Source organism: Erpetoichthys calabaricus, chromosome 4 (genome assembly GCF_900747795.2).
Source record: "Erpetoichthys calabaricus chromosome 4, fErpCal1.3, whole genome shotgun sequence".
Classification (NCBI taxonomy): domain Eukaryota; kingdom Metazoa; phylum Chordata; class Cladistia; order Polypteriformes; family Polypteridae; genus Erpetoichthys; species Erpetoichthys calabaricus.
This window is the reverse complement of record NC_041397.2, coordinates 92,341,736-92,363,422: the sequence shown is the minus strand read 5'-3', so window position 1 is coordinate 92,363,422 and position 21,687 is coordinate 92,341,736.

Below are 21,687 nucleotides of genomic sequence, written 5' to 3'. Positions count from 1 at the left end.
CAGATTACAAAGACAGTGATTTTCCATCCAAGAAACAAACATGACTTAGACTATTACACCAAAGGGAAGATTATGATACATGCAATTGTTTCTTTAGACAAAAAGATTGTTCTGATACACTTATAACTGGACTGTCAATAGAAGACATACAAAATATAAAGCTTTGTCAAAATTTAGCACCCAGAGTACTAACACACCAGTTGTAGTCACATTCAATGGCTTCCACTATCTTTTAGAGTTAATTTAAAAATACTCTAATTGAATGCAACCCTCATAAAAACCCTGCCCATGTATGTATTTTGGAATTAATTTCCTAATATGCTCCAAATTGATCTTCAAATGGTGGCCTTCCTGACATACATAGAATTAAGCATAAAAATATACAATCTGTGGCTTTTGTTAAAAAGATGGATTTTTTTACAAAAGGAAATACATCAAACCAGCAGTGAATAACATTCCAAATATATTATGAACCCTTTTCAGCAAATTATTAAAACTAATTAAATACTTACATAAATTAATTTTTGTATCTTCTGAGCACAGCTGGGATGGCTGTTCATATTAGGAATGTGTTAGCTATTCAGATGTGCAGTAAAACCCTTTCTCTTTTTCTTCTTCTTCTTTCCTATGCATCACTGGAGCACTGTTGAGCATTCCCAGCAGTCTTACACAACATGTTATCAGCTTCTACAATGACTCTGCCATTATCAGACCTCCATGGTTTCATGACAGATACAAAATTGGATAGTGTACATGTGGAAGGCCACCTGAAGGGAGCTAAGCATTGTTGGTATTCCTGAAATACCTAAGACTGTGGGTCCCCAGTGGTTTATTTTTTCCAAGATTTGACATCCTGATATTTTGGTTTCTTTTTCTCCATTGCCATGTGGCAATAGATATTACAAAAAAATTAAGTAATAAGTTGTTTTTTTTTTCATTATTCTCCAAAATAGCCACTTATGAGTGATTGTGCCCAGTGATGGGATGGTGTCATTTTCTTAATTACAAAATTTGTGTTTTTATTTTATATACTAGCTGTGTGTGGTCTTCAGGGCAAAAACAACCCAAAGACTCCCGAGCAGTTTTACTATGTTGATGAACTTGGAGAGGTGTCAGGTAACTCTTAAGAATTACCCACTGTAGAGGACATGGACCCACCTTGTGATTGCTGCCCCACTGGCTTTCATAAGAATACACTGGTGATATCTTAGACATATCGCTGGCATATGAACCCTATTATTCTTTGGCTCAAGAAAATAGCTCCAGATAGGCAATTTTTTTAGTGAAATCCTCAAACCTTGCACTCCGTTGCTGAGGTGTTGCACTTGCACATTATGGAGCCATGGTGATTGCTTTGTTTCAACATTGTGTTTCTTCATCTGTGTCATTAGCACAATGTCTTTGTTGCACGGCAGCATTTACTGCACACAGGTCTTTCGTAGTGAGAAGTGAGGTGAATGCAAGTGCTGAAAAAATGTAAACATGAATGCGTTTGCCAACTAGTGGCTGTGGTTGAGCATGAGCAGAGCAGACTGCTCCACACACGCAGGTCTTTCATTTATATATGTCTGATTTTTCCATGGCTAACAGATATATTTAAATGTACAATGTAAACTGATACATATTTTTCCTAGTTATTTTGCAATAGCTAAATGCCCCTTTAAATGTGTTCAGATGTCCATCTCTGCATCAATGTTATTTAAATCAAATATTTTAAAAATATTAATGTTGCCTCACTGTTTTTTAACTTGAAAGTTTTCATGATAAATAAAATTGTGCTTTCTTTTTGCAACTCACTTTCTAAATCTGTTTGAAATTCTTTCAGTTCAAATATTTAGAAAAAGTCTGAAGAAATGCCATCTCTGCTACATTTCAAAACTGATTTCCTGCAATTAATGTTTCTGTTAGTTATTGCCTTGTGACCCAGACATTCTCTGGCTGCAGTATTTCGTTATGCTTTTTATCTCATATTACAGTATGTGTTGAATTGCATTTCTTGCATTGTCATTTCAGAAAGAGCAAAGAAAAGTTTATGTTGTACAGTGCTTTGTTATGGTATATGTAGAAAAATAAAGACTGATTTAATGTATCATAGTTCCTAGCTTTGCTGAACATGCAATTTTATTTAATTTTAAACACAGATCACACTGAAAATTTCCTTTTTATCTGGTCAATCAAAGTGTGGATGCTAAGAATAGTTAAAATATAAACATCCTTGTTTAAGTCTGATAAGAGAACAATATGTATTATTAACTGATAGCTGTGTAAGCCCATGCTGTAAAAAGTCCAGGGTCCTAGATACTGTTGAAATCGTCACATAAAAAATTGAAATGTAGAGATGTCAGGTAATTGAAAGGAATTACTCTGGGCATCTCTCTCCTAGGAGGACGTGTTTTGCCGATGTGGTCGCATCACTTGTGCATTAGAGGCAGGAGGAAATGTAAAAGGAATACTATTTTGCCGATGTTAGCGGCTAAGCGACTTTGTCTTTCTTCTGAGGTTTCATTTGCTGGCCTCGCTAGTGTTATTAGTGGCTAAGCGAGTTTTCTGTTTCCTCTGAGCCCTTACCCCGACTCCACCTCTCACACACACTTTCACGCGTAGACGTTTATACATAAGATATTGGACATCCTACTACACTGCACCCTTGCGTAGTAGTTTAAGTGACAAAAAAGGGAGTCCATGTACATCTGTACTGTGACAATATATTCACAATAACAAGTTTTGGCTCAACCAAGTAATAATAGATATCTGAGATAAAGAAAACCAGCATGCTACACTTTGAACTGCAATGATCCAAGAAGACTGGTTTTCTGCCTGAAACAAGTGTTTATCCAGTAAAAGTATGTCCCTTCATCTACTTCATAGTGAAACCCTGAACAAGTCAATGGATTAGCCTTTGTTTCCGTTTTAAATGATATAAATAAACCAATTAATAAAAATATAAATCCATCCATCCATTTTCCAACCCGCTGAATCCAAACACAGGGTCAAGGGGGTCTGCTGGAGCCAATCCCAGCCAACACAGGGCACAAGGCAGGAACCAATCCCGGGCAGGGTGCCAACCCACCGCAGAAAAATATAAATTATATATTTATTTATATAAATAAACTATTTAATAAATTAATTAAAGCATTTAAGACAGGGTTTCAATATATAAATGTTATGTAAAATAAACCATTTTCCATGCTAGTTTTGTGCAATACTTCTTTTTTCATACTTGAAATGGATGATTTTTTTTTTATTCATAATTTTAATCAGTACTGGCTAAATGCCCCAAAATATGAAAATAAAAAACAGCTTCTGGAAAAGAGCATGGTCTGTTTCAAGCTGCCAGGTACAACTCTTGATTTTCACTTTTACATTTTTATTGCAGATAATTACTGTAATCTGGACAACATGATGCTCTTGAAATCAAATTATGTCTTCTTACAGAATGTAATGAGTGCAAGTTGGTGCTCACGGCATGCTGTCCACAATTGGGATGTAAACCTGCTGGAGTGTGTTCTTCAGTTCCTGTCACAGAGAGGGACAGAGCACCAGGCACTCTGAATTAAACGACAGGACTCTTCAGGCTTGTTGCCGAGAAGTACTTTATAGTTACAGTATCATTAAAACATCTAAAATACAAGCATTTCCAACTTAAAAGGTACTTTTTGTTTGTTCACTCAAGTTTAAAAGTTCTTTGGGAAATATATACAGTAAGAAAGAATCTTTTACCACTATCTTTTGCACTAATTACACTTTAAGTTTTTCTTCTACTCAATCAATTCCATGCTACAATCCATATTCTTATTGAATACCAGCAATTGTAGTTAAAGCAAAGTTATGTTTTGTTTACCAGCTGCACTGGTAACTACTGAAAGACTTTATTCTGTATAGTTAATGTGCCCTGTGTCTAAATAACCCTTTCTTATGTTCAAAAAAATGAGTCGCTACAAATTTTCAATATTTAATGTACAGTAGATTCCAATATTATCATGGAGACATTTTTTTTTTAAAAATTAAAAATCACTAAATACAATAAACATATTGAAGTACCCACTAAAATTAGAACTGTTATGTTTCTTCTTAAAAAACACATGTGCTACAGGGAACCCAGGCATTAAAGCAGCCCACCTCAAACATGTAGAGTACTTGAAAAAATTAAAAAAAAACATGCATTTTTTTCATTTAGCCAATCTGCCTCCACATGCAATATGCTATAATCCTAATATGGACAGAGGGATATTGCATCAAGAATGCATTATTGTAATTGGGTACAGGGTTAAGGAAGGAAAATATCCAATTGAATTTGTCACAAGAAACATGCTGACAGCTCCAAAACCTCCTTAATGTTATGTTTACCCCCAGAAAAACAAGCTAATGCCATCAAATTTTATCAACAACAAAAATTTTATTACAAGTAACAGAAACATGTAAATACCAAAATGTCCAAATAAATACAGTACGAAAGTCATGTCCAATATCAACTGCTGTACTGATGCAGATTTAGTCCACATCCTTCTTGTGATATGTTTTGAAACAGTCACCAACACAGAGCCCGATGTCACAATCAGGATAGTAGAAGCATGTTTGTTTGCACACTTTTCTTATAATATTGTGCATTAGAGTGAAGAATGTCAGTGCCTGATCTGCACAATGGATATACCCATTGTGTTACTGTAGGCCCCTCAGAGCAAAGCTTATTGACTTCCACATTCACCCTGACACAAACATTGACAGTTGCTGCATTGTGAACTTTGCTTAGTAGGCTGATGTCTTCCTTGTCCTTCCACTTGATCACAATCATTTTTCCTTTTTTCTGTGTAGATACTGATCCCCCCTGCAGCCTTACGTGACTTAGGTCACCAGGCATATTATGGAGGATCAATCATACAGTGCTGTATGCATCAGTTTTACTCTCTTTTTCAACATCTGATGATCAACTTCACATCATCATTATTATCACTTGATTCAACTAACAGCTTAGTTTCAGTTTGTTCTAAAACTGGCTTTACAGCTTTTCATTTACATGCCACTGTGTGTTTTGGTGGAAATCTTACCGAATTCATGAATATTGAGGAGTTACCATGTACATTTAATTTAGGGCCATCAAACAATCTCAAAATATGATGCAATTCAAATATAACATTCTTATTTAAACAACAATCCACTATTCCCCTTTACAGTGTCTATGCCAACATAAGCAGATAATGTAATATCACCATCTGTTCAACACATGCCAACAGAGAGGTAATCAAATGAGAACTTTTTAGGGAGCCAGGAGCAAACTTGAAGAGTGTCATCAATCCTTTTATAGATGGTTTTGAACAACAGAAGATGATACTTGTCAAGTTTTAAAGAAAGTTTGGCAGTTTCTTAAATTTTGAATTTGAATTAAATCGGTTTTTAACAATGCAATCAAGCCTTTACTTTCAACTTAGGTCTGTCGTACACAATGTTTTCCTATCTTCAACTCTTCCCTCTCATCTACTATACAATTTCTGTAACACTCTATCCTCTACCACGAGACAGTGACTTTCGCTTCATATTGCTCCTTACCAATTCACTCTCTTTGGCAGCAGGACCTTCTCTAAATACCCCAGCTTTCTTGGAAATCTATTTATGAGGTATTTTTTTATCTATGAATCCTAATCTTCAATTTTTTTCATTTTAGGATTATTCCTTCCTATTTTTTATTACCCAAAAGCATTCTGTCAGGCAACTTGCCCACTCCACCTGTTGTCTCTTCAGCCATGTGAGCGTCCCAGGTAATTTTTTCTATATATTTTGGTAGTGTCTTCTAGTTTCGGGTTTCTGGATGTCTAAATTTCTGTTGACTATCTTAAACACTGACATGCCTTTCCTTCCCTAAATTTTCTCCCTTTCTTCTGTCGAGCAGAGTCTGTTTTGTATAAGAACAATAATTGAAAAATCGATTTGTTAAATAGCAGCAATAACTGTTGTCAAGGTTATGCTATTGAATGCAGACAAACTGAATTATTATAATTTATTAAGTAACTTTTTTAAATTAACCCCCCCCCCCCCCCCCTTAGTTTCTATGACACTCTACCGTGCTTAGAGTCATTACTAGAAGTTCTAGACTGATACTCCTGTGGCAAAAATGTCTTTCCACTGACCCTGACCATGAGTCTGTGGCTTGACCACATGTACAGCAACTATTGGAAAAGATTTTAAAATTGTCAAGGCAAGAACTCACCAGTTATGACCTATTCTTAGATCTCTATGGCCATTTTGCTGTGAAGGCTGACCTAGGACAGTTATAATCTAAGGAAATCAATCATTTCTTGTTTTTCTGTTGCCATTTAAACCTTTAAGAGTCTGTTAATTTAGACATAAATTTATTTATGTCTCTAAATATTGAATAGAATTGAGGCAACAAAAGAACAAGGTGTATGTTTTTGAGTGACCTGAGCAGAGTTCAATTCTATGGACATATTTCAAGATTGTGGTAAATACACCAGAAAGCTGGCAGAGGACTTCACAAAGTATTGACCAATTACCCTAAAAGATTTATTTAACAGTTTTTACATGAAAATGTAGTACTAGGGTGCTGTACCGTGTTAGCCATTATGAATGTAGAGAAAAGCCAAGCAAAATGACACCTTTTATTGGCTAACTAGAAAGATTACAATATGCAAGCTTTCGAGGCAACTCAGGCCCCTTCTTCAGGCAAGATGTAAGAAGGGGCCTGAGTTGCCTCGAAAGCTTGCATATTGTAATCTTTCTAGTTAGCCAATAAAAGGTGTCATTTTGCTTGGCTTTTCTCTACATACATGAAAATGTGTAATATTATTACACACTCTTAGAGAAGAACTGTATCAGTGGCCACCTGAAAAAAGGTGAAAATTAATTTCTTTCCTATAAAATAAAAAGAAGTTTCTTCATTTTGTTTTAATTTTTCAAAGTTCAATTCATGTGTTTATATGTGTTTTATGTCACTGAAGTAATCATTCCCGAATAAATAGACTAGTGTTTTAATAGAGCTCTTTGATTCTCCCTACTTGGTGATAGATATATATAATATTTCAGTTAATATTTGATATTTTGCTTAGTGTTTGTAGTCATTTGTTAATCTTCCACAGTCTCTGCTCATATTTTCTACTACAGCTGGTTCTCTTAAGGCTACTTGAAGCTGTGCACGCATGGGAGTGTGTTTGTGGAGTAACAGGAGGTGTATTGATGAAACTGATTAATGGAAAAGCAAGTGAGCAGTTCAGATCAGAAAATTTCACTTCAAAGGCTGTTCTTCACCTCTGTCTGTGGATAAAGTAAAGTTAAATGGTTGTTTTTGTTGATTGAATGATGCTTTAATCCATTCTCCTGCAGCTGAACTCAGCCTTTCCAATCAGCCCTCATTATTTGGTTCCAGGGACCACTGAAATGTTTTTTATTTTTATTTTTTTTTCTTTTGTCTAGTACTTTTTACTCCACATCACCCAAAAGTGCAACTGTAACTCCAACTAGCCTATGAGATGTTTATAGGGGTAGGTTTCAATTACATTTTGATTGGAAAATGAATATTTGTAAATGTATTTCTTTCTATATTATACATGCTTATACTCTTCTTGTAGGGGCGGCACGGTGGCACAGTGGTAGCGCTGCTGCCTCGCAGTTAGGAGACCCGGGTTCGCTTCCCAGGTCCACCCTGCGTGGAGTTTGCATGTTCTCCCCGTGTCTGCGTGGGTTTCCTCCGGGCGCTCCGGTTTCCTCCCACAGTCCAAAGACATGCACGTTAGGTGGATTGGCGATTCTAAATTGGCCCTAGTGTGTGCTGGGTGTGTTTGTGTGTGTCCTGCGGTGGGTTGGCACCCTGCCCGGGATTGCTTCCTGCCTTGTTGGCTGGGATTGGCTCCAGCAGACCCCCGTGACCCTGTGTTCGGATTCAGCGGGTTAGAAAATGGATGGATGGATTATACATGCTTTACCTCACTTTTATTAATATGGGTATGCAATATTCTATCAGATTACATATTTAGATTTAATAAACTTTATTAATTCCATTGGGAAATTCAGACGCAGAGTGCAACAGAATAATAAGAAACAAGGATAAAGACTCACAGGACGAATAATATAGCCAATCAACAGATCAATCAATCAATAAATAATTAAAAGTAAATAAATATATATTGAACGAATTTATAAAAATGAACTTAAAGAGTACATCAGGAGGGAGCATTAAATTACCTGATAGCAGTGGGCAGGAAAGACCCCCAGAGGCACTTGTTACCACACTGGGGTGGAACAAGCCTGTAGCTAAAAGTGCACCAAAATGGTGCCTCCTGGAGGGGATAGAGGGGATTTTTCATGATATTTCCAGCAGCTTGCTGCCTACTTCAAAAGACCTGAATCTCCCTAGGAAGTACAGTCTGCTCCTACCCTTCTTGTACAGTGCCACTGTACTGTCAGACCAGTCTAGTTAGTTGTTTATGTCGGACTCCCCAGGTACTTGTAGCTCTGTACCACATCCATGTCCTCCCACTGAATGGTGACGAGGGTCTCAGAGGCATCTTGGCATGTCAGAAGCCCACCACCACTTCATTCCCTGCACCACATGACAAAGTTCTCCACAATACTGTATTTTCATTTCTCATCTCCATTATTAAAGCAACCTATGATGGAGGTGTCATCTAAAAATTTCTGTAGGTGTCAAGCACTGGCATTGTACTGGAAGTCTGTTGTTTAGAGGATTAATTGAAAGGGAGACAGGAGAGTCCCTGACACACAGTCCCACAGCCTCACAAAATGCGGTCTCTTGGTCAGGAAGCCCATGATCCAGGAGATTGTGGGAGCACCAAGGTGAGCTTTTCTCCAGTCGATAAGGCAGAATGGCGTTAAAGGCACTGTATATATACAATGTATTGTTTATATATTGCCACACGTGCGCATGGGAGACCATTTTTGGGCTCAAATAGTGTGATTTCTCAGTCAGACCAGGGGATGACACTGTCATCTGATCCTCTCCCCTTTTGCCCCACTGCAGAACAAGTGAAGACCTTGCCTCCCAATGACGTCAACTCTTGCACACCTACTGATGGTGTCACTTCCAGCGCCTATTGATGATGTCATCTCTGGTATCCAGAACCCACCTAGTGAAGGCATCACTTCCTATTCCAGCATCCCTGATCCATCCCACCTGTTTCTGTTTCTGCCATATATATATAAACTAGACTCACTCTGTTAGTTCAGTTCTGTTTTGAACTCTGTTCTATACAGAAGTGTTTTCTTTTGCTCTGCATTTTTCAGTATATGGGGTGGCCATCCCCAAACGTTTTTACATCTACTGTATTTTTGTTTTTTATATATACTGTGTATATATATATATATATGTAGTGAAATAAGGCGCTATATAGGCACCTGACCCGGCAAAGATTTACACTGAGGCACGTGTAAAAGCACAAAGACTTTTTATTTTTCTCTTCCCCGTGAACCCCACAGGCAATACACAGTCCCAAAGCACTTCAAATAAACCACAACTAATCACCACAAGTATGCCATTCTGGCGGCACCACCACTCCTCCCAGGAAACCTCGTCCTCTTCCTCCCGATTCTGGCCCTGAGTAGTGGCTGCAGGCTCTTTTTATAGCCCTCCCGGAAGTGCTCCAGGTGGTAATTGGCCTAATTAGGCTGCACTTCCGGGTGTGGCTGCCTTCCAGCCCACAGAGGCTCATTAAGCCATGCAGCTCCTCCGAGTGGTGGCCACGGAGCCTAACAGGTCTGAGTCCTGAAGTCCCACCTCTGTGGCCCCGATGTAACCCAGGAGGGCTGCCACCAAGCGTTCCAGGGGACGTAGAGTGCATCCCATGGCTGCTCCCCCGGATCCAGTATTGAAGGGGTGTCCCGGCCGGGCATGGGACCCGGCCACCCGTAGCAATATATATATATAGTAAAAAACCTTTTTTACACTTGTGCTTTTAAATATAAGTCAAAACATATTAAGCTCTAATATAATTATGCATTAATAAAACTAAGTTTGAGCTTCTGTGCTTTAAAATAAATTGAAAATATCACAGAGAACAAAATTTCGCAGCATGATTTGTATTCAGTAAAATTATAGACTTGCAATGTTTTGTTGAGAGCCACTTGGGCAGTTTTCCCCCGATTCTGTGTGTGAAAAGCTTGCTCCAGATGATATTTTCAGCATTTTCCTATGACCAACATGTACCAAAGATTATTGGACTGACTGTCTAGCTTTATGAAGCCTAATTGTTGTTATAATTGAAGAATGTATCATTGAGGGCTTCTTGATATGATGTAGTGGAAGCTCAATCCATCCCAGGTCAGCATGAGCCCATCTTGTCTGATCATCATTTAATCTGAGAAAGAATTAGGGTAAGTCAGTAATCAGCTTCTTGGAATGTGTTTTTATAACATGCAGTAAAACTTCAAAATGAATCTGTCTCCTTTATATACTACCAGTAACAAACACAATCTATAAACTCTTTAAGAAGTGAAATTCAAAAACTTGAAAAAATCAGTAACTATTGTGCAAAAACTATCAAATAACATGAAGGATCTTGCATCCATGACAGCCAAATATTATACTTTATTTAGTATTCTAATTACATGACATGTGTACTTATAATCTATAGTGTTTTTAGATATATTGATACAATTTCAGGCACTGTTTAATTTGAAAATAAAAAAGTTTTCCAGTAATTAATTGCAGATTTTTGATTAGGAGTGTACATATAGTTTGATGAAGTTTACAAGTACTGTACAGTAGTTTATCCCACATGAGTTTCCTTCATCAGAAATGTGATGACATTTGCTGGATGATTGTTGCCAGTACAATTAGCTGCAACAGACAATCATTTTTCTTACTTTTCTTTTGTTACCAGCTTCTTTACCAGTGTATTGAGAGGCTGGATGGGGATTAGGCTAGCAACTGTTTTCTTTGTGCATACTTAGGTGATCCTAATGGTAGCCTTATCAGTAGAAGTTATACTCATCACAAATATCAGAAAAATATGAAAAACTCAGTTTCTCTAATATGCCATACACCAGCCACCTCCACTGTTTATTCCATATTTGACAACATACTTGCATTATTGAACAGTCTTCAGTTTAAATTGAATTCAATTTTAAAAATTTGGAGACTCCATCAAATACAAAATCTGAGTGGTCATCAGGGCTGGATTTATATGAAAAGAGGCCCTAGGCTATTCCACTTATGAGGCCCTTTCACCTTCCATTTTTAAGTTTGTAAATTACATGAGAGATAAAAAAATTTTGCTAACAATTTGAATGTAGGCCCCTCTTGATCTTGAGGCCCTAGGCTGAAGCCTAGTTAGCCTATAGGAAAATCCGGCCCTGGTGGTCATACTCAAAATCATCACAAAAGCCCTGTAAAGTTTCAATGCAATAGTCGTATGCTGAGATCAACCATCAAGGGTGGAAATGGCAATTTTCTTGCTTGCCTGTGATGTCTATGGCATTTACTAGTGTCCCTGTGGAAGGCTGAATACCTGTGAGCCCACAGACACATTATAAATGGTGGTCATTTTCTGAATACGCTCCTTGGCTACAGGGGCTTGTGAGCCCAAAGAAGCTCTTGTGTCTCTAATTAGGACCTGTGATTATGGCAGCAGTCAGTTAGTCTCCCCTTGGGTTTATGCATTTACACCAAGTTGCCTCAATCAGTACTATGATTGCAATCTGGCAGTTGATTGTTACTTGTACCAACTGCTGTAATAATGCCCCTGTTCGTTTCCATTTTCCTTTTATTATCATAATGTTTGTTTTTCAGGGTTGTTTTGCACATATTTTACATCAATGCAGGAAGATTTAGAGTGGGTTCAAGCTGTTTGCCATTAAACCCAGGTTTTTTGCATTTTTTTCCTCTTTTGCATTATTCCCTTTTTTCTGAGCTTATCAGATATTTGTGTTTAACAACCATTATCTATTATTACCCATAACAGTTTCTCCAAATATTATTCCAATGTATTTATTTATTTATACAAAGAACACCTTTAGTCTGTGAAGCAAGGTATACAGACAGATAATTAAAAACATTTTTGTATATAATGCAGACATACATGAAACCATACATATGTACAAACATGAATACATCTCTATACAGTATAAAAATATGGATACATTTAAAGCTGTTTATAATGACATAATGAACACAAGCTTTAGACTATCAGCTGTCTCAGCTCAATAAAATCTTGAAAAGAAGGTAAAGGGGTTGTCTTTCTAGAAGTTAATTGGCATGGTGTAGTCCAATAACAATTAGTTATTAGATGTTTGTAATGAATACATGATAAATTCTTCTTATAGGGAGGGACCATATACAGGTCACAACAGTGTCTGTAAAATGAGGCATTAGTGGTAATCTGAAGAGCTCTATGGTAGACAAGTGTCTTTATGGAGTCAAGTGTTTTTAAGGTAGAAGACTCACTCACTCTTTTTCTGCCTAGTGCAGTGATCTCCAACTCGTTGTTCATGAGCTACCTCTTTCCAAGTAGCTCGCCAAAAGGTTATAGAATCCTACATAAATCTAAAAACTTAATTAGTCAAATTATGGGTGGGCGATCTTTCCAAAAAAATCATATCACAATCCTTTTAACACAAAATTACAATCCACAGTCTGAATTGCAATCTGTCTTTTCAGTGTGGCATACATTTAAGAGAATATCAGGACTCAAACTCATCAAGACCTAAGTAACACTTTATTTTAATTATCAAACAAAGTTGAATTCAATTGTTCTCTTGTTCGCTAGCTAAGTGGAGTTAAGGAACATTACCCGAAGCTGCTGAGTGAGAGAGGAGAGCCCCACCCCCCCACGGCCCGTTACATGTTCCTCGGATTCGCGCAAATAAATTGGTACCTTAAGTGAACTATGATACATAGTGAAATGAGAGAAGTTGCAAAATCAACCGGAATGTTCAAGCAAATTACATGAAAGAACTACTTAGATTTAGATTGGGTTTTTTTGTGAAAAGCGGACAGACAGACAGACAGACAGACAGACAGACAGACAGACAGACAGACATTGTATTTTATATATTAGTAAACCTTCAAAATAATGTGCAGTTAAAGTCTCAACAGCATTCTCAGCATTTCTGGAGCTTAGTAGAGCCAGATAACTATAAGAATCTTCACCAAGCAGCACTGAAAATGTCTGCCCAGACAATTGCTGATACAGGTTTCCTTTTCTAAGCCGCAGCAAGCCAATACTAAGACGCTTCGTACTTTCTCTTACTCTTCCAAAGCTATGAGGTTGTGGATGAGTGGGAGACAGGCAACGCCATCCCAGCCGGACAATGGCAGATAGGCCTTTCCATTCCTACACGAGACCTGCTGCGATGCTCGGCAAAAGGTGTTCATATCGTCAGCAAAGAAGGTCCCTCTTCACTTTCTAAATGAAAAAAAGCAAGCTTTATTTCTTTATACCTATTTGTCTTTTTTCCCCCCAACAAATTCCTCTCTCTTAACACTGCAGAGGACACTAAACCAAATTTATTTAGTGGCTAGTAATGCCAATGAGGCACATTACCACAGGAAATAAGCCTGACTCTCCCGGCCAGCCAAGAGGAGGTGCTCCAAAAGGTAGCCTACCTGCCATTTGAGTGGCTGACTTTCTTCTAAACTGGTCTATAATATGCTAAACTCCCAAATTTTAAAAATATACTCTAAATACCCCACTATGCAAGTACAGAGCAAAGCAAAAAATATGTTTTTAAAAAAATAATTTATTAACAAAAAATGTAAAAAATCTGAAAAAAAGTGGGAACAGGATTTCTCAGCAAGTCAATCCTACGCAAATAAGTCCCAAAATCCTATCCAGAAATCAGTATCCTATAAATGGAAGCAAAAACTCAAAATAACTGCAAAAGTAATAGCAAAAAGAAAAAACTCACCAACCACCAAGTGCATACAGTGTACCACAGAAGAACTGCAATTCCTATGAGCCTTTATGGGGCTGGAAGCAGTCTCTCTACAGAGCTTAATAGTTTTCCCTGCCTCTTGGTGAACCCCCCACCAAAAAAAACATGGCACATGGTAAGACAATACCCACACATAGAAGCAAAATGGATAGAAAATACATACTGTAATTATACAAATAATAACACATAAATAACAACATTAACATAAATGATAATAACCAGAGTGACCAAAAATGAACAAAAAGGACAATTTAAAGTGAATTTAAATGTAACCCTGATGCAAACAGAACAGAGTATGGTGATATATATTATCAATTCTGGGGGACAGAAGTATAAGTGGCTAAAACACAGATGAAAATTGTAAGAATTTGGAAACAATACTAAATTATATCTTTTTTTATTAAAATAAATCAAATTGGATCACAGTCAGTGACTAGTAGAAATAAACTGTAATCAAAATTACTTTTATAAAAAGACAAACAAAAATCAGCAATCTACATGTAGGACATATAGTATGGGGCTACTGGGGAATATGATTTAATTATTGTAGCAACATTATTAAGAAGGCATTTTAGTTACATTTCTTTTCAGGTTTAAGATGTTAGAAGTATTTAAAAATGATAGATTAGTATTAAATATATTTAAGTAGTTTATATGGGTGTAAGCTTCCTCAAATAATATATTTTTAGACTGTCTAATCTAAAAACTTTGATGTTTTTCCATGAATGGTTAAGAAATACTTTGAACTGGCTGAATGAGCAAAAACTGCTTGAACGTTGTGTAGTGTTTAGCATGCACTCCTAGTTGCACAAATCAGTAAAATATGTCATTCAGCTAGTGGCATTTAAATGTCAGAAGTATAATTTGGGCAGAAAAGCTAGCTATAGAGTAATATCATAAAAGGAGACAAGTGAACCATTTCAGGAATGGAAACACTTTTGATCAGTTTTACAAAGTCATACAATGAACTGATCAGAAAACCAACAGCATGAAGAACATAGCCTTCAAGAGATTTCCATGCCATGAAAGGCCTGAGCTACAGCATGTCATAACTGCAAGATCTGAGAACCACCATCATGATCACTGTTGAACATTGGGTAACAACAGCTAAACGCCCAGGTTGCACAGTGTGATTACCACACTCATTTGCTTTGCTTCTGCTTTTGGAATATTAAGTAATGCTGAAGTTTACAATAGATTAATAAAGTATTTAAACCTGTTCCCCTTCTTGAGTTGTTGCTCTATTCTATCAGCAGAACATAGAACCAAGTTCCTTTCTCAGCTAGGTCAATTAGGGATGAGAGATGATGTCTCAAATAGGACTACAGTAACGGTCATACCAGGGTAAAGCCTGAGGGAACTACAGATCAAAGGTAGTGAACCGTTATCCTGGGTACAAGCGCATAGCACTTGAAAAAGGTTGGTAATTGTAAGGATGGCCAGATCAAAGGGAAAACAACATATATGTGGGTCCAACTAAAAAGAATCTGCCCATTGAGACAAGGAATGTATGTTTTATGAGGTTACCCCAAAACCTTTCTACATCAAAACGGGGCATAATGTAAACTTTAACCAAATATCCTATAGGAATCCCAGACACATGCTTTCATTTGAATTGAATTCTGCACATGTCAAAATATCAAAAGGTCTTAATCATCTAGTGTTTAAATTTATAAGGACACAATTATGACTACCAAATTAAACATTCTGAATGATTCACTTCTCATGAGGATTTGTGTCTAAAGCTGTTCACACTATATTATTTCCCTTGCTTGAAATCCCAAACAAGTAAATGCTGCATAGTGTTCAGTGGATATTTACTACTGCTAGTAACACTTAATTGAGTTTGATATTTGCTATTGATTAGATTAGACTAGATATACTTTACTTGTCCCCAAGAGGAAATTAACACTTTACGAAGCTCAGGAGAAGAAAAATAGTATATATACACTATGTATAGAATAACTATATATATATATATATATACATACATATATATATATATATATATATATATATATATATACATATATATATATATATATATATATATATATATATATATTTTTTTTTTCTAATAAACAAACAACAACACTCTAAACATACATAAGAATTTCTATCTTATATAATGAATAGCTGCTGCTGTCAATAACAATACAAGACCCTTCATTCCCTGCATCTCATATTACAGTAGGGATCATTTTAACAGCATTAGGGCCTTGCTGATTACCTATAAAGAAGTGCATTTATCTTAATCTTGTAACGACAAGCTAAACTCTTGAATACTCTGAATAACACATGCGTAGACCTGTAAGTGAAGTAGACTCTAATCCAGTCAGCAGATACTATATTTCCCTTAAAATCTATGTGCATGCATCTGTTCTTTTAATCTTTTTGCTGCCATGAAATTAAACCATTCCATTTTTTAAGGTAGCTAAATTCTTTTGGTCAGTGATGCATATTTTTGTTTTTTTTTATTGCTTTTTAGGCCCTGATGGATTAAACAGATTTGATCAGGCCTGAATGCATTGATGGAAAACATTTGCTAAAAAATGAATAAATACTTTTCTACCTGGAAGTAATTTATGCAAGTTCAGAATGTGACTCTGCTTTTTGACTTGAAGTGATGATTTGTAGAAAATTTAAGTAAGTTCTGAATAAGGTTTAATAATTTAGTTGTATGTAAATGCTATGAAAATGTCCATATATTTTTTTTCCTAAAATTGAATAAGAAATATTCATTATATCTGTCTAGCTTTATGAATGAATTAACAAATGCATTTTTTGTGCCTGAATAGCTTAAATAAGCATGCCAGTTTAATAAATACATTTTCAAGGTGTTCTGTAATGCATAGAAATTTTGTATTATTACATATGAAGAGATAATTATATTGCGTAATAGTAAATAGTGATCACAGGGTCATGTAATTGAAAGGTTTTGCTCATGCCAATCCTGCTCATGTGTTGTGTTTTACACTGGAAACTTTCATAGAAACCAGAACCTAACAATAAACACTCATTTGGAGTGTTGTAGACAGAAACATTTTTTTCCTGGAAAAGGTCATCATGGAGGGCTTTGTTTGTGCAGTGTCACATTTGAAATAATTATCTGATTTGTTTAACAAACACAACTCTGTGAGCAGGATGGCTATTATCTTATAACTAGAAGAATACATGAAAATTACATGCTACTTGACAATCTGCAGTGGTTCTCAAACCGTAGTAGGCCTATTACTTGTTGTATGTCAAAGATTGTGATAAGAGTTCTATGGTGAAGCGAGATTTATATTAATAAATAATTGAGTCCTCAAACCTTTCGTCAAGCATTAATCACCATCATTCCTAAACAAAATAGGACTTGTTACAATGTGAATCATACAGACCAGTTTCACTTCTAAATAATGATGTTAAGATACTCTCAAAAATTATAGCTAGAAGGATGGAGAAAGTGCTGCCTTCGGTAATATCACAGGATCAAACTGGATTTATTAAAGGCCAACACTTATCTTCCAATCTTTGACACCTGTTTAATGTAATATATTCACCAGCAAAGTCAAACACCCCAGAGATATTATTATCATTGGATGCAGAAAAAGCAATTGATATGATTGAATGGAACTACCTTTTCACTTCATTGGAGAAATTTGGGTTTGGCCCGAATATTTGTGCATGGATCAAACTACAGTATACCAATCCAGAAGCTTCAGTTTGTTTTAACAACATTTGTTCAGACTACTTTAAACTAGAACGTGGCACCAGACAAGGATGCTCCTTGTCACCACTGCTGTGTGCAATCGCCATTGAACCACTGGCGGTCCACTGTCGAAATTCTTATCAGATAAAGGGGATTATCAGAGAAGGACTGGAACAGAAAATTTCTCTATATGCAGATGATATGGTTTTATATATATCAGACCCAGAAAAAACTGTGCCTGCAGTTTTAACAGCACTTACAGAATTTCAAAAGATCTCTGGTCTCAGAATTAATTTGAATAAAAGTATACTCTTTCCAGTGAATTCACAAGCATATAATTTTAGATTGGACACCCTACCTTTTAGCATAGCAGATCAGTTTAAATACCTAGGGATAAATATCACAAGTAAACATAAAGCTCTTTATCAACAAAATTCCACCGTCTGTATGGAAAAAATTAAGCAAGACTTGCATAGATGGTCAACCCTTCATCTCACTCTAGCTGGAAGAATTAACGTTGTTAAGATGAATATCCTTCCTAAGCTTCTTTTTTATTTCAAAACATTCCAATATACATCAATAAATCATTTTTTAAGCAGTTAGATTCAACCATAACCTCATTTATTTGGAACTCAAAACATTCACGTATCTGAAGAGCGACTCTACAAAGACCTCAGGCAGAAGGTGGCATGGCTCTACCTAATTTTCAGTTTTATTACTGGGCAGCAAACATACAAGCTATAAAAACCTGGACACAAATAGATGAACATATACAGGCTTGGTCCGCAATAGAAGTAAAATACTGCAGTACTTCTTTATATTCCCTGCTCTGTGCGCAAATAAATGCAAGTTATTGCAAATATACTAATAACCCAATTGTGCTTCATTCACTCAGAACATGGAACCAATTTAGAAAGCAATTTAAGATGGAAAATCTTTTATCTGTGGCACCTCTGCAGGAGAACCACCTCTTTCAACCCTCACACACATATCTAGTTTTTAATATCTGGAAAAAATTTGGGATTAAATTGCTAAGAGATCTTTATATAGACAATATCTTTGCATCATTTGAACAATTACATTCCAAATTTAACCTTCCAGCTACACATTTCTTTCACTATCTTCAAATTAGAAACTTTGTTAAACAGACCCTGCCTGATTTTCCTCATCTCGTACCCTCCACCATTCTGGAAAAAATACTGCTCAATTTCGATGACTTAGACACTATTCTTGCAATATATAAAATTTTATTAGAGTCCCTTCCTTTCAAAGATCCAAGAGCACAATGGGGAAAAGATCTCTTAATTAATATATCAGAAAAGGAGTAGAAGGTAGCAATGCAGAGAATTCACTCGAGCTCCATATGCGCAAAGCATAGAATTATTCAACTCAAAATTATATATTGAGCTCATCTGTCTCGCTTAAAACTGTCCAATATATTTCCAGGGCAAGATCCAACCTGCTAATGCTGCAACCAAGCTCCTGCCTCACTGGGTCACATGTTTTGGGCCTGCACCAAATTAACATCATTTTGGACCAAAATTTTTAAGTGCCTTTCAGACAGCCTTGGGGTCACAGTCCTTCCTAACCCATTAATAGCTGTTTTGGTTGTTCTTCCAGATGGATTTGAGGATCTGTACAGAACTTTTTCAAAACCTGGCAGGATCTAATCAATAATATTTTAGAATAAGAAGAAATAATTATTTCCACATTTCTTTTCCTTCTCCATTTATCTTTATTGCCATTTAAACTCAGCAATTTAGGTATGTTTACAAGCTTTAAGTATTACTCGTTTGGCCATGCTCTCCTTCTCAGGGGTGGGGTTTGATTTGTTTTCAATCCTGTTTTTTGTAAAAATTGATCTATTTGTACAGAATGATTACAATAAAATTAATAAAATATAAATAAATAAATAATTGAGTCCTAGAGTATGTAGCCTCTGACTGGGTGTGAGTGTACATTTACGCATGCACATGCCACCTCAGGATTGATTGGGGTGGTTGGCTGATCGTGCATTCACACACAAATGAGAGCAGGTTAGTCAGGTACCTCGTTCACACCTTAGAGTAGGTGGAGGATAGCACCAGCACCTATTCAGGCAGTATAAAAGGAGCCTGCATGGTCGATCCAAAAAAGCAAAACAAGAGATAGAAAACTGAATGAGTGTACTGCCAGGTGGCTGAGGAATAGTGAGAGAGAGAGAAGGGAGAACAGTCAGTAGCCCCATGGAAGAGCAAACCATTGGCACAGAAGGGGTGGATCATTACCTACTTATTTAATGGAGGAGTGGGTATGATGGTGGTGGAGTCCTCCTGTATGGAGAGAGGGAGCAGTCTGTCAGATGCTGACAGTAGTAGCCAAGACTGGTGTCAGAAATGAGGACCACAGCTGCTGGTGTCTCCTCTGGCTGATCAGGAGAGAGGAAGTTGTGCTGGGCTCAGTGAAAAGGGAGAAAGATCAAGACCTGATGACTGTATTGTTTTATTTGTGGATTATTTATTTGGTTTGTAACTCACAGAATGTTCACTGATTTTATTGGATTATTTATTCACAGAAGATCTTTTTGCACTGCACTTTTGTTTTTAATAAAAGCACTTGAAGCAGTTTACACCAAACCCATGCTGACTATGTGTGTCCTGATTTGCCCAGTTCATCTTGGTTTATGACTATAGACAGTTCTGGGTTCAAGAGAATCCTGTAAGCAACCAGGGATTTTCGAGCTAACCCAGATTGTCACAGCGAACCTTCTATAACAATGACAAAGTCATATATGTTCATTCCAAAATAAAGTGCTTTTAGTTAGTATTTCAAAATATCCATTATGCCCAGACATTTGTGAGGCCCAGCTCTTAAAGCTTTGAAGCATGAGGCAGATCTCTAACAATACAACATACAATGTGTTAATAGAAGTGTGTAACTTCATAGATGTGCAGTGGGGCTGCTAAAATAGAAAACATAACTGCTGAATCAGCAAACACTACATTCATGTCATTTGCTGTGTTTTGAAATCAAACTAATACTAATAAAAATGTGCCAAATGCGGTGAAAACACAAATTTCCCATTCACTCCTGAACCATCCAAACAGGTGTCAGGACTTCCAGCTATGAGTAATTATTTCTGTCCAGTTCTGTTGCAAATTTTGGATTAGTCTGTTTTAAGGGAATTTTGAAATAATAATAATCTTAAATTGACAAGTTTGATTTAATAATAAATTTTATTTACCAAGGTAGCTTAAAATTGTGATATACTGTATCTAAAAAGGACGGAATGATCGGGAAATTAAAGCATCAGGTATTTATAAAATTTGGAATTTCAGTTAATTTAACTTTGTCCATTAAATTCTACTCTTCTGTAATAGTTCCTAAGCAGCTAATATCTTTTCCATACCCTGATGCAGTCTCACAACAGCAAATGTCAGAAACCAGAAAAGTGATTTTGTACGTACAAACTTTTTATCTGGAAAAAAAACAGCTTTAAAAGGTTTGTGACAATAAATCCTTAATTAATTCTGCAAATATTTAAAATTTTCATGTTATTTTGAGACAGATTTTTTCTTCATGTTATTTCATGTATTAAAGGTAATTTTATGTATGATAACTTTGGGGTTTCATATATTTCTTAATTCAGAGCTGTGTTTCTGGAGTATACTATTTATCTAAAAATGATTGGTGAAAATTTAAATATTTTCAAATGTGTTATGTAAATGAACCTAGCTGATAATGGCAACTGTATAAAAGAAGCATTCACTGAAAAAGCCAATCCACACCATGACATGTCATTTCCGCCAATATTATTCACAAAAGGACAGACTAAAAATTAATAGCGGAATGATCTAATTTAGCAAAGCAGGAGTTGGTACAATGGCAGGCAGGTACAGCAACTTACAAAATGATGCATCACACCAATTTACCAAATAATGTATCACACCAGTTTACAAAATAATGTATCATAGCAAATGCATTGGATTCAAACCCAAAATTTATTATGGAATCTGCATTTATAAATTCTAATTCACAACAAATGTGCTTTATATGGTTGCTTTAGGTAATGTGAGCTTCTCGTTAATTTCCCCATCCTCTAATATTTGAATTTATGT